The sequence below is a fragment of the Pinus tabuliformis genome, chromosome 3_2, assembly GCF_031772625.1.
Source record: "Pinus tabuliformis cultivar Carrire ecotype Pingquan chromosome 3_2, CPIR1, whole genome shotgun sequence".
NCBI lineage: Eukaryota > Viridiplantae > Streptophyta > Pinopsida > Pinales > Pinaceae > Pinus > Pinus tabuliformis.
In genome coordinates, this window is record NC_142302.1 from 1255530225 (window position 1) to 1255542311 (window position 12087).

Here is a 12087-nt window from a genome sequence, read left to right on the forward strand (position 1 = left end):
TGAGTCATAGGGTTGTCCGCCCTAAGAATTGTAAAATAATGTCAGCCTACCCATGGTCCGCGGACCATGGGATTGTATAAATAGAGTGAGGCTCTAAGTGTAAAGATAGCTTTTTGGCAAGGAAGTACTAGATAGATTCGAAGGCATGGTTAGAAGATAGAAGTGGATCTAAAGTGTATTGGGTCGTAGTAGTAAGTAGAGGCTCTGCAGCTGAGTGCACAGAGGCCTAGTAGAGTCCATAGCTGAGTGCATGGACCCTTGCAGCTGAGTGTGTGGACCCCTGTAGCTGAATGCGCAGGGTGGAGTCGAGCTTGTATTGAACTGAACTTGGAAAGGCTTATTAATAAAGATAAGTTTGATTCGACATATTGTGCATCTATTTCGTGGATCTGTAATTTGATGTTATGTGTTAAGTGTATCCAGTTAATTATATGCACGCACTTGGTAAACATTGATGTGAATACTTATGTATGAAAATCCTCTAAGTAATTAGTGAACAAAACATAAGTAAGGAAGATTTGGGTAAGTAACATTGATCGCGTTGTGGCTAGAACTATGCGAAAGGGCTCACTGGTGTGTGTAGCCCAGTAAGCGCGAAGGTTGAATCGCGTACCTATTGCCCCAAATCAGACATCCCCAGGGTGCGGAAACTTGGTTCTAGCACCCTCCCATACTACTTCGGGTGAGACCTCAGTTCACGCTCCGCAGACTATTGCCGAAAGGGCCAGTAGTACCGGGGTTTGCTTGGATAAATCACTTCTGAACCTGGGTCAGGCCCCACTAAGCCAACATGTGAACTTGTGTATTTCTCTTTTAATATAAATGATGTTATTCTAAGTTTTATTTCATAGCAAACTACTTATACTATAGTTTTCCTTTGTAGCACAAGTTGTTAGGTAGGGCCCTCTACCTGGTTTGCATTAAAAATTCCTTTATTTCTTAGTTAGATTAGCTAATTAAAGAGATTTGTATTTCTATTTATGTTATGCAAATAAATATTTTCATTCACTGTCATTTTAATTCTTGAACTTTCATATGTCCTTCATTGCAAAAGTGTGGATTCCCTATAGAGGTTAGGTACTAAAGGTTGAAGAATGAAAGTGATTTTTTAAATAATTGCAAAAGTATTTCATGCATTTAATAAAAACATCAAAGCTCATAAAGTGCTTTTGTAAACATAATCTAGTTATCCAACAAACCTTTATCATTTTACTTTCTTCCTGATTGAATTTTATATTTCAAAAATAAAGTGTGGTTTCCCCTACAAAATTTAGGAACTAAAGATTGAAGATGAAAGTGCTTTTGAAGGAAACATAGAACCATTTAATGTCTCTAATGCTAAACGATGGACTATGCTTGGAGTATGCAAAGTGATCTTGAAAACATCTTTGTAGTATTTTAATTTTAAGTCTAATTGAATTTTATTGATAGTGGGTTATCAAGAGCCGAGAGTGATTAAATCTCTTGAGGTGTGAATCACTTTTAGAGTTGAATATAAAAAAAATCATTGTTTAAATTTCATTTTTTAATGTATAAATGGATTTAATGTCTTCAAAATCTCCATGAACACTTGGAATGTGTAGAATACACAACTTAAACTTACAATTCCAATAAATGTCGACTAGATTTAAAATAACTAAAAAATATACATAAAAGGAACCAAAATGTAAAATAGTAAGAGTACTTAAAATGTTTTAATCATAAATTTTTTATTAAAATATTTTAATTATAACCCAATTTATTTTTTTATGCCACATATTAATTTGGAAGTGTCTACCGAGGCAGAGGAATTTCCTGGACGACCAAAAGTGGCCAGAATCTGGGCAAAAAATTTTCAAAAAATCTTGTAGTAGCAATGTTTGAATCATGTTTTTTGATGGTGGAAATGGATTCAACACCATCAAAACAAACCTCTGGGGCACCCAAACCCTTGAAGTTTGACAGTTGTAACCTATATTTACAAAAACCCCTGTCGGATTTTATCAAAATCTTGCCAGAATTTCCATGAATTTCAGGGCAAAAAAAAAGTCTAGTTAGACAACGGCTATTAATTTTATATTCTTTGTGCATTGAATATGTATATATACTTTATATTTTTAAAAGTTGAATGTTATTCTACATTAACATCTACATATTTTATTTATAGAGTAATTTTTTTTACATCTTTTAAGTTGTAATGTCAACAACAAATTGAGCAATTCATATGATTATTGATATTTTATAATACTTTTAATTTAAACTAATCTAAAAGTAATATTCATTCTTGTTTTTAATTATATTTGACATTGTTTTTTATTTAAAAACTTTTTCGTTTTTATTTCAAAAAAGACATATGTCAACGATGCTCTGATAATGGGTCTGTGTTACTGTGTACATATACATGGTTGCAGAGAACAACAGTGGCAGGATGATTTGAATGATTGTGTATGGATGTGTGCTGAATGTTTCCAAAGACGAAATCTTTCTACATGTGATTTAGGGGAAAAAAATGATTTACAGATTTTATTCTTTTTTCATGTTAAGTTTTCTATATTTCATAGGTGCTCTCTATTCATAGTAGGGCTACGAAGGCTTCCAAACAATGCTACCACTAAAGGGGTTTTGAGGATCTTGCTACAATAGAAATTACCCATCCTTTCGATAATACCGGGATTCAGGACTTCAATAGTGGCGTCACGGTCTTGATCCCCGTTTCTTTCAATTGCACAAAATATTTACTCAGACAATATTTACCTCATTTCCGTTGCAAAATCCTTGCAATATTCTTCACCCTCGGCTACAATTGGTTGTCACGACGGCTGTTGATGTTGTTGTTCATGTCAGTGTTCTGGAGGTCCTTGGCCAAACTTGTGCAAACAAGTGTTCAACTTCACTCTTAGCGGGGAGGGTATAGGAGGGAAGGGATCAAGGGTTGAAAGGGCTGAAAAACTCTTCTTCAGGTTTGGAGAGTGGCAGTGGAATTTGGGTTCAGGGTTTTACAATAACCTCATCCCAAAATGGAAAACAATGGTAAGGAAATCTCAGATTTTGTGGAAACAAATCACTTAGGCCAAGTCAAAATTGCTTCAACAAACAAAACAGGGAAGTAGATTTGGGTAAATGCAAAACAATATCACGGCATTTTAAAGCGCAGACTTGCTCTCCTTAAATGGGAACAAAAAAGAAGAAGAAAACAGTCCTAGAAAAAGAAAACAAATAAGAGCAACAAAAATAAGAGCAGCAAAAATAAAGAAGAGTCAACCATTTACAATCCCACATCTACACCTCTTACTTGGTCAGCAGATCTATATGTCGAGGAATTGATGAAGGTTAGGCCAAGGTTGGAAATTTTGGAAGCCAAAGAGATGGAAAGGGACCACAAAATTTCAGAGATTAGACTTGCAAATCGATCTTTAATGGAATGTAATAGGATCCTAAAAGAGAAAATAACAATACTACAAGATACTTTAGAGACAGGAAGAAAAGAAAGGGAAAACATGAAGACAACATGGAAAATCATGAAAGAATCAATGACAACAAACAAGGAAGTGATAATTTCTAAAGAAACTCGGGTGGATACACATATCACAGCAGGTAGTGATTTCCGAAAAAAAAGGAAAAAGAGATCAAGAGGACAGACATTCCAAATAAATCAAAACCAGAGCTGAGGACACTAATGGTTACATAAGGATGGAGTAAAAATAAGATGTAAGTGCTCATAGAGCACAAAAAAGAGAACACAAAGACATAAAAGATAGGGAAACAAACTTTATTATATGCGGAATAAGTGACTATGTGTTGTTGGGAAAAGTATCCAATACGAAATGACCCTATCCCACTCTAAGGGTGATAGTACCTCAGCAACAACTGAATCCAAAGCTATTCAAGATTACTTCTTTATGGGATGAGAGAGGGAAGAAAAGGATGATCTACTAACCGTTATCTTGCACTTAATAGTCGATCCAGTCTTCACTCCTTGGTGCTTGCTCCTAGCTCCTTGCTCTTTCACCGGCCCAGCTACACAAAGATCCTGTAAAAGCACAAGAAAAGGAAACTACAAGAAGCATACATCCATAATCGATTCAGGGATTAACATAAATCAAATATACAAGCATCTATTCACCATAAAGACACATGCATATAGAAGAACCTCAAATACTTTATTAATAGAAGAAGTAAAGTTCTGAGAGAGTTACAACCATAATAGGCCCAATCCAGCAACACCTCCTAGCAGAAAGAAATCTCCTCTTCACCTCCTTCAAGCAATCACCCAACAGTTCTATACACAAACCAACAGCACTTCCTTACTTGCACAAAATTCCAGCCTCCCTAGACCTCATGAGAGAGCTCTATATATAGGGTTTTGGAGAAAGGATGAGTCATCTTGAGACTGGCATGAAGCTGACTAGTGTCCTCTCCCACTTTAGTTAATCTTCAGTTCTTGAGTCCACTTGGAGATTCTTGCTTCCACTTGGAGATCAAGACCCTCTTACTCATCACAAGGCGAATTCCTTGACCCAAGTGTCAGTTTGGAAGCTTCCTGGGCAGTTGACACCTTGCAGAATGACTGTGCCACTTGGCCAATCTCGCCCAGCGCAGGTAGCCTTCATTAGTTTTGACATTCAGCGCAGGTACAAAGTGGAGCAGTTGACATTCAGCGCAGATGCTCAGTGGAGCAGCTGACATGATCCAGAAACTGCTTGTTTTTGAGTGTTTTCAGGTGGAGAACTGATTTTCAGTGCTGTGGTTTGCTGACCTTGTTCCTCTAGGGGTAAGAACAACATGTTTAGGGATTTTGGATCCCTCAGATTATTGACATTTCATGCTCCATGTTGTTAGGCACAAAAATGTCTATAACAGTTGCCCCCTAAAGTATGAGGTCGTTTATCGGGTGAAATGCTTTATCAGGAGGATCCGAAGTTCATTCAATTGCTGAGAGGTGCCCTGTAATAAAATACAATACAATACATTATTTTTCATTATGCTTTCATGATCTAGCTGAGGCGGGCATTCCCATGCTCAGCTTTATAAATTCATTTTGGTACATAGAACAGACGATCGTCTGATGGTAGACTGATAATTATCTGCTGAAATTATCATCCTTTGAGTAGGATGATCATCTGCTGCAATGATGTACATATCAAATGTCTTTATATCCTGAATATATATCGCAGCCCGGATGGATGAAACTAGATCCGGGGTCTTCGAAACTCGTTCGATCTTCACTCTAAGTACAAGTCGATCCATGTGAGAATTGCGCTGAAGTCGAACATGGAAAGACATCGCTTGATTACCGGTCAATAATGTAAACCGTTAACAAGCGCGAGAGGGATCACCAATAATGACAATGACCCTCAAGGTACTGCAGTACAATTCACGTGGTGTGAATAAAGGACTTGGCGTCGAACACCACGCAAAATCTTCTAGTTGAAGGTCATTGATGTATACCTGTCGCCGGAAGTGAGAAACTTGCCATTGAGGCATGCAAGCTTCAAAGTACTGGGGGTTTTGTCCCTAGATCTACTTCTTGGATAATGAGCTGAAGTCGACAAGAAGCGATCCGTCAAAGGAGGGCCTTAATGAATCCCACATCAATGACACGGAACGAAGCTAATGATTTTAGTGGAGGTGAAAACAATCTGTGAAATATGACTCAGGGTGGCGATCATGGGTGGATGAAAGATGATGTATGGCAGTGGATGGGACACGGTTGACTCTTTCTGAACACATCTCTTGAACATATAACGACACTGATGTGATGGATCGGTAGCATTACCCCAAATGTGGATGGTTTAGCGAGGACCATGGTGATGAGACCGGTGAATGAAACAACCCAACCCGATGTGATACGGAGGACAAAGTGTCATGTTCAAGAGCGACTTGCTACCATTAAAGCTTTGAGGTTCTCCCAATTTTTCCCCAGTCATTTCTGACCAGTACCTCTTTATTTTTGTCAAGCTTGAGGAGGATAACATATGCTTGTTCTATAACCTGCCCTTCGGGCAAGCCCATCGCTATGTTTTAACGAGCCTAGCGATAGGGAAACTCGTTCTCGTCTAAAGACAAGTTTGTCGCTATTTAATCATTTTAACGAGTCTAACGACAAGGAAAACTCGGTCCTTTTCATTTTTAGAGAGTCTGAAAAGGTACATAAAGTTAACTCCAAAATTCCTTTTTCGTCATCTAATCCCTTAAGTCCGAAAAAGTATAAAACAATACAGAAGGGATGAGTTTTCGATAGTTTTAACGAGCCGAACAAAACAAGCGCTCGATCTTTTTGTGTAATAATCCCTCGGGTCCAAAAAGATTAAAATCTAGAGGAGGGATAGCTCTTCCGGTCCTTTTAACGAGCTGGAAGGCCAAAACTCGGCAAACTTTTCATGTTTTACGAGTCAGGAGAAAAGAGCTCAAAGAAGACTCGTCTTTTGAGGAACGAGTGATAAACAGGGATAGCAGCAGATTCCAGGTACAGGTTGGAATTTTCCAATCACGGCAGTGTCACAAGGATGGCTAAGTGAAATCACTCTTCGCAGCTGTTCCTCAAAATGGGTAAACAATCATATGGAGGTGAACGATAGGCCAAATGGAATGGAGGTGGCAGGTGCAAAACACGACCAAGGCTTTTATGGCTAATAAATTTACGATCACAATGGTTATTTACCGGTACTGGGTTCATTTTTTAAAGAGCTTGAATGCACCAAAACACTGCTCAAAAGCTTATGTTTATTTTTTAACGAGCATGAACTATGACGCTAAAACTGCTCGGATCTCGCTTTTCTATTTTTTAATGAGCATAAATTCCGCGGTAAAACTGCTCGAATATACCAGTCATAAGATAAGAAATGTCTCTTGTGAGATAGCTATTTTTTATGGAGCTTTATCTCACGAAGCTATGCTCCTAATTTGGCAAATTTTAACCTTTGCCCCACATCCTTTCTTTATGCAAGTTCGGAAAACGGCTAATCCAAAAAACAGATAAATAACCGCTCCTAGCTTGCACTCCAAAAGGTTTGCATGCCCCCAGGTATAAAGTACAATTTCAAGGCTGCCCCTACTTATCCGATAAAACATTTGTTTTAAAGGGTGAGGCTTGCCTCTTCCTGGTTACCCAAAGATTGTTTTGTTAACACCATCAAACGAAAACACTTCCTCGGCACTGTCTACCGAAGTAGACAATGGTGAATGACCTTTGTCAGACAAGTAACCTTATCACAAGAATCATGTTCCAGAATAACCCCTCTTCCTTTTCGGACGGGGTACGGACTAGTCATATTCTTCCGCGGAAATTCTACCTTATACCCAGGGTTTCCTTTGCCCGAAGCAGACCAGGATGCATGCCCCCTGGGTTCCAATCCCATCTTTCCGAATCACTCGCACTCATCGGGAAGGAGGATTGGGGGTGGAGACATTTCTTGAGTGAATAGACCATTGAGGTTTGGTATTTGACTATTTGTGATGCGTGATCCCGGAAATGAAAGTTGGTCAACGAACTTGACCATTCTTCCTTCGTGTGGAAAACACATTACTCTAAAGAGTGAGGAGACTACAGCTCCCATGCAATATATATAGTCTCGTCCAAGGAGTAGGTTATAATCCAAGGTCCTCGAACGACCATCACGTTCATTTGAACGGTCTTCCCTTTCAATGTAACAGGCACATTGGGGAGGATCCCTAACGGTCGACTGGTTCCTTTATCAAAACCTGAGAGATTTCTCATCTCAGGCAAAAGCGCCGGGGAACCCAGTGCTTTCCAAGCAATAGAGGAAAGGATACTCACAGATGCCCCTTCATCAATGATAGTTCCAGCCATTATCATTCTATAAATTTGGACTATAATTCTGAATGGTATACTGGCTGGTAACCGGGGTCTGCCTAATTGGTTCCAATCAAAGGACACAACCAGGTTGCTTGGTGGTGGGACCGAATACACGGCCGGATACGATCCTGACGATGTTCCTTCCTGCGATAAAGGAATGGGCGGATTGCCCTGATGCTCATTAGAATTTGTGTTGATGAAAAGAATCTGGATGGTGTCATCCTTATTCTCTTCAGTGAGGGTGTCATTTGAAGATGAATCTTCAGTGACGGTGTCATTTTGAGGATGAAACCTCTGAAGGAAGAACCGGGTCAACTGTCGTATCGACCTTTAGACTTTCGTCTGGTCTGGATTCAGTAGGTTCATTTTCAATGACTGACGCTTCAGCTGACCACTTGAGCGGGCCAGCTGTATTTTCAACCAACGAAGGACTTAGCACGAGTTTTTTGTATCCAGGAGGAAGTATTACCGGTGACACCGGGCGATCTTCCAAAACTCTCTTCGCTTCGTCTAAGAAGGGACAACAGTGGATGGCGTGACCGCCTTCGCATAGTCTGCAGGGGGATCTTGCTCCCCCTCTTCGTCTTGAACCTTCACTTTCGCTGGTTGACGGTAAGCAATCAACATGGCTATCAGAGGTTGATGCTCCTGAATTGTGCAAACGAGGTGACCAGTCCCTTAGTATCCGGGGAATACAGGGACAATCTCTATGGAAGTGGTCTCCTCTACATATGACACATGGCGATTTAGGCCCGGTCTATGTTGTGTGTGGGTTTTCGTCAGATGTCTTTTGTTTGCCCCCAGTCGCCTTAGGCTCCTTCTTCTTCTTTTCTTTCTTCTTCTTTTCCTTCTTCTCCATGGGAGCTTGGCTTTTGCCAGCCCCACCTTGCGAAGATGGAGGATTAGAGGAAGAGTTATAAGAAGTGGAAGGCTGGTGGGTAGCTCTAGACTGATCTAACAGTTGACTCGACTGTTCAGGAACCATGGTGGTCTGAACTACATTAGTTGAGAATAGCCAAATAGGCAGGCCAATTGTCAGTCCTGGAAGCAACAATGTGGCCATGTGGGGCGCACCAACTTCTCCCCAAGAGGAGAATGGACTAGGATTTCCATCATGTGGAGTTCCTTGGTTGGTGCGTTCCATATTCTCAACTTAAGATCAACGCGGGAATAGGAGGTGATTATGTTCCGTTTAAAATAAATTTTATAACGACGCTTAGACACAACTTGCTTTTTCACTTTTTAAGAGTCGAGAAAAAGCTAAAGATGACTCTAGTCTCCTTCGATGTTTTAACGAGCCCGAAGTGACAAATGCTTGGATGGACTTTTTCAGTTATAGAGTTTGAAAAAGGCCAAAAGAAACTGCTCTGTAGTTCTAGGCAGAGGGTGTGCCAAACTTTTCGCAAAACCACAGAATACGTTTTACGGTACGGGTGGTCGATCTTCGTGAATGCTGTGTTCACTGCATTGCGATCAGTAGGGCGGCCGACACGGTTTCCTATGGATAAAGGCTTTGATCCTATGGGGGTCTCCCAATATATACGCGACGGTACGTGGGAGCACAAGTCCGTATTGATACTTATCGCTTCACCGTGGAGGAATCACCCAACCACTCAACGCTAAGATATCACGTTTAACGACGCCGGAACACGTCTCTAGCTTAGACCTCTAGATGTTTGCGTTATGTTTCAATGCGTTGTTATGTAAATTCAATTTATTTTAAGGTTGATCTTGTTTAGCAGTTTGCCTTTACGGATCACCACGAGATGTATAGTAACACTCCTAAATGCAGTCTAAGATGATAAGCAAGCTTTTCAATCTTTCAACTTTGAAAACCTTAACTACTGAGGGAAAAGAAAGATAACTCCTTTTCACACAGATCATAGAGCACACACTAATGCACTTTCCCTAAATCAACATGCAAGTTGTCATGATGCACATGCACAATGCAAGTATTTCTTTTCTCTTTCTTAATGTTGGTGAGATGCAAAAAGAAAGCTGTCGTATAAATTTGAATTCAATTTCAAGTGAAAACAAACAAGCTTGTCCAAAATCAAAAGACACCTTAAGATTTACTTGTTTCGACACTAGAAATATATAAATTCAAACCAAATGACGAAAGCAAAAGCTCAATCAGCTATGAACAGCAAACAAACTAACTCTTAAGATCAAAACGACACTTTATCACAGGTCTAGATCTAAGAGGCCACAGCAAGACTAGTTCACTTTCGTTATGGGAAACTGTAAATGTACAATAAATACACAAAGAACAAACACAGTTTCTTTATACAACCGAGGCGGAATAGTGACAAGGAAAGTTGGTTTCAGATAGGCCTACTGACTGGTAACAAACAGCAAAAACAAGAGTGAAAACAAGGCAAGACACAGCAGGAAACCCCAGCAGCACAAGGCAGGACTGGTCCAGCGCAGGTGGAACACTGCCTGTTTGACCTTCAGCGCAGGTAGCCCCTTCGGGAACTGCGCTGAAATGCAAACAGCCTTTGTACAGCCTGCACTGAAGAACGAGACTTTCGTCCCTCTTGGTTTCCGGGTCACAGATTGCTCAAAAATTCACAGTTTTTGCTCAAATCAGAAGCTATCAGTCAAGGACACACTAAGGAATGACAAGGAGGATGAAAAGCTATCACTAAGAGCTTATTAGAGTCCTTGTGGATCAGCTCTTCAAATTATAAACTTGCCCAGAAACTGAGCTAGAGTAGCTGCCCTCTACTTTGCATTCGAAGGATTCGAACACAGTTCGATTCGGTACTCCCTTTGTTTATAAAATGAATAGAAAAAAACACAAGTAACCAACAAGATACGATCCCCAGCGGAGTCGCCAATTTGTTGTTGGGAAAAGTATCCAATACGGAATGACCCTATCCCACTCTAAGGGTGATAGTACCTCAGCAACAACTGAATGCAAAGCTATTCAAGATTACTTCTTTATGGGATGAGAGAGGGAAGAAAAGGATGATCTACTAACCGTTATCTTGCGCTTAATAGTCGATCCAGTCTTCACTCCTTGCTGCTTGCTCCTAGCTCCTTGCTCTTTCACCGGCCCAGCTACACAAAGATCCTGTAAAAGCACAAGAAAAGGAAACTACAAGAAGCATACATCCATAATCGATTCAGGGATTAACATAAATCAAATATACAAGCATCTATTCACCATAAAGACACATGCATATAGAAGAACCTCAAATACTTTATTAATAGAAGAAGTAAAGTTCTGAGAGAGTTACAACCATAATAGGCCCAATCCAGCAACACCTCCCAGCAGAAAGAAATTTCCTCTTCACCTCCTTCAAGCAATCACCCAACAGTTCTATACACAAACCAACAGCACTTCCTTACTTGCACAAAATTCCAGCCTCCCTAGACCTCATGAGAGAGCTCTATATATATGGTTTTGGAGAAAGGATGAGTCATCTTGAGACTGGCATGAAGCTGACTAGTGTCCTCTCCCACTTTAGTTAATCTTCAGTTCTTGAGTCCACTTGGAGATTCTTGCTTCCACTTGGAGATCAAGACCCTCTTACTCATCACAAGGCGAATTCCTTGACCCAAGTGTCAGTTTGGAAGCTTCCTGGGCAGTTGACACCTTGCAGAATGACTGTGCCACTTGGCCAATCTCACCCAGTGCAGGTAGCCTTCATTAGTTTTGACATTCAGCGTAGGTACAGAGTGGAGCAGTTGACATTCAGCGCAGATGCTCAGTGGAGCAGCTGACATGATCCAGAAACTACTTGTTTTTGAGTGTTTTCAGGTGGAGAACTGATTTTCAGTGTTGTGGTTTGCTGACCTTGTTCCTCTAGGGGTAAGAACAACATGTTTAGGGACTTTGGATCCCTCAGATTATTGACATTTCATGCTCCATGCTGTTAGGCACAAAAATGTCTATAACACTATGGAAAAATGAAAGCACTCTCAATTTTACAAGAGACTTTTTGAAAGAGAAATTACATTAGAGAGGGAAAATTTGTCAAGCAAGAAGGTGGGAAAAATATGTGAAGAGAGGCCTAGACCCATAAAAGTGATCATCGCAAGTGTGCAAGACAAACACTTTCTCGTAAGCAAAAAGAAGCCCTTGAAAGAATCACACTTCTTCTTAGATGAAGAGCTAACTAGCAAAAAACAAGAGGAGAGAAGAGAATAAGTGGAGAAAATTAGAGCAGCAAGAAACAAAGGGAAAAGAGCATGGTTTCACAGAGGTAAAGAAATTATTGCAATGTTTGGACCTCATGTCAAAGCAGGGCGGCAATTTGGCAGTAAATAAAAAACTGTTAATT